Below are 3,206 nucleotides of genomic sequence, written 5' to 3'. Positions count from 1 at the left end.
CTATCCCTCCAATAAACCCCACATGGGTTTGTTGAGTTTTTGTCTGTTTCATCGCCCTAAGCCATAACTGAAGAAAAATAATAATACCAAGGAAATAGGTTTTGTGATTCTTCCTTAGAATTCTATATCAGAGCAAACTCCATCTGAAACTGGCTTACAGTCTTGGGAGACTGTGAGGACAGGAAACATCTGGGTTAATTTGGATCAGTAAGTACTTACATAGCAATGTAAACCGCAGCAATGCAGACCCTCATCCTAGTTGATTAAGACAGACAAATAGAACTAAGTTCGTTAGGCCTCACTGTATGTCTCTCACTTGACTCTTAATCTTTCTTTAAATTAGACATGTTAAGTTATGGGAATAGAAATAAATTTTTCATCAAGTCCCACCCCTACAAGATGAACTACTTACAGTCAATATCTGCAGGGGTTGTATTTTTTTTTTTTCTAGATTCAGCCTCTGAAAGGCTATCCAGGCACATACATAGCCTCATATGGGCAGACATAAATTTGGTAGGGAAAAGTAGCTGGGGGAGATAGGAGAAGAATTAAGGAGAGACAATGGGAGTAGAATTTATCCATGCCTGTGTGAATATAAAAATATTTTAAAAGAAGAAAAGGAATAATTTTCTCTAGTCTTTAAAATATCTTCTTAGAGAATCATATTCTCTCACTCTATTTTCCCTGGTCTGAATATTAAAAATATCAAATTGAAGCCTTCTTTTTAAAGGGCAAGAGATGTCCATAAGAACTTCTTAACCACACAGTCACTTCTTCTTCAAGAAACAGCAGCTTACAAGTCCTTCAGCTGCTGCCTCTGACACTCACAGACAAAACACCTCTGACTATGAGATTCCGAAGTGAATTCCTCACCGTTTTAATGTTCTCTTCACAAAAACAATAGATAATTTATTACTTCTATCAAACCATTGTTTGAATTTGTTGGAATGTTTACACAAAATTTGATCATGCAAGGCTCAAACATTAAAGAGAAAAACATTTTGCTGAATTTATCCTCATGCTTCTATGAAATCTTCATGTAAAATGTTTTGACAAAAATTGAACATATTTGATAAATACTGAACCATTGCTTTGCTATTTACACATTTCCAACAGTTTCTGCCCTCACTCTTAGGCTAAATATATGAGAGTTTTGGTTGTATCATAGTTTCCATTCATCATAGGGTAGCATAGAAGTGACTTACTTTAGTATATAATTGGCTAACTAATTCTCATATGAATAGGAAAGGAGCTGAGAGTACAGGTACACAAAAAGGTTTGGGTCCTACCACAATATGTATTTTCTAGTGCTTTACAGTCGCATCAAAGTTATGGTTTTAAACCTAATTATAGAAAATGTTTTAAATTTTTTTTAATATGTCACAAAAACATATCCACTTATAGTACTCATGGAAATTTACAACTCAGTTGGAATACCACACACACACACAAAAAAAAACCCAAACCAAAACAAACAAACAAAAAAAACCACACACACTTTCTTCTGTGTTTATTCTAATATAAATTCTTAACTCCTGACTTAAATTGTGGTTGTGGTAATTAAGAATTTCTATTTCCCCAAAGGGCCCTACAGAATACGTAACCTAACAGTAATCCACAATTTCCTGAAAAAATACACTATCTCAATATTTGAATTTCTGATTAATTTGGTTCAAAGTAGAATTTTTAAGGGAAAAATGAGGTCCCCAGTTTTGACCTGTGTTAGAATCTGTCTAATAGCATCCCAGAGATGATGCTTGTTCCAATCTGTTGGCAATACAGAAATAGCCAGCAATCAGATTTTTATATAGACATTACAGGAGAAAAAAATTAAACGGAGTTTAAAACTTGACCGTTAATTTTTTTTTAAAGTTAAAAACAGTCTTACTTTATAAATCGATCACAGTTCTGTTTCGCTGGCATCCTCCCACTCCCCCCACCCCTATCCATTCCTCAGAGAGGGTGAGGCCTCCCATGGGGAATCATCAAGAAATCCACAAGAATGATCTCAACTAAGAATCTAAGCAATGGTTCATAGGCTTCCTTAAGGCCCTTCCTCTATAAGGAGATTAATGACTATCTTGAATGCCATCCTGGAGCCTGCATCCAGTAGCTGATGGAAGAAGAAGCAGAGATTCACAGCTAAGCACTGAGCAGAATTCCTGGAGTCCGGTTGTAGAGAGGGAGGAGTGATGAGCAAAGGGGTCAAGACCAGACTGGGAAACCAACAGAAACAGCTGACCTGAGCAAGTGGGAACTCATGGACCATGGATAGGATGAAACCAGGTCCCCTGAGCATGGGTGTCAGTCTGGGGCTTGGGCCATCTATGGGGCATCTGGCAGTGGAACCAGTATTTATCCCTAGTGGACAAATTGGCTTTTTGGAGCTCATCCCCTATGGAGGAATGCCTTACTTAGCCTAGATACAGAGGGAAGGCCTAGGTCCTACCCCAAATGATGTGACAGACTTTGATGAAACTTACTCTTCTTTAATGCAAGCGACTTTAAAGGACACTTGGAGATAATTGAAGACACTATTGTTGTAATCTGGAAATCTTATAACCTCTGATCACAGGAACTCACTGAAGATGCTTTCTTCAAGTCAGTTAGTATGGTACTCTTTTTACTGGTAGAGTTTGTAAATGTTTTTAGGAAGCAGCTCCTTTTTATCAAGCTCCTCTTCTCAGTGCAGACACCAGATATATGTTGTAAAGCTATCTTAGAGTTAAGTATTGAAGGTGTGGAAATTTCTGATAGCAGTCTGTGATGATTATTTTACTTTGAGATGACTGACCAAGAAGTAGAAAATTAAATTTCATTCTTGTGGAGTTTATGCATATGTGAAAAAACAGTATTTTCAGTTTATTGTAAAATATGTTAGTAATAATTTCTGTCCCCTAGAAATTCATAGGGGACAGAATGGTGTGGTTTTGTGATGGTCTCTACCTCTCTCTCTCTTCTTTCTCTCTCCCCCTCTCTCTCTGCCCTCCCTCCTTCTTTCTTTTTCTAGCTCCCTCCCTCTCTCCCTCTTTCCATCCCTTCTTTTCAGGCCATCCTCTCTCCCTCCTCCCTCCCTCCCTTCCTCCCTCCCTCCCTTCCTCCCTCCCTCCCTCCCTTCCTCCCTGCCTCCCTACCTCCCTTTATTCCTGTATTTATTTCTTTTCCTTTTCTTAACAACGGAGTGTATAAATAAAACAGTATGCTGC

Source organism: Cricetulus griseus (assembly GCF_003668045.3).
Source record: "Cricetulus griseus strain 17A/GY chromosome 1 unlocalized genomic scaffold, alternate assembly CriGri-PICRH-1.0 chr1_0, whole genome shotgun sequence".
In the NCBI taxonomy this organism is placed as follows: domain Eukaryota; kingdom Metazoa; phylum Chordata; class Mammalia; order Rodentia; family Cricetidae; genus Cricetulus; species Cricetulus griseus.
Note: the sequence above shows the minus strand (reverse complement) of the source record.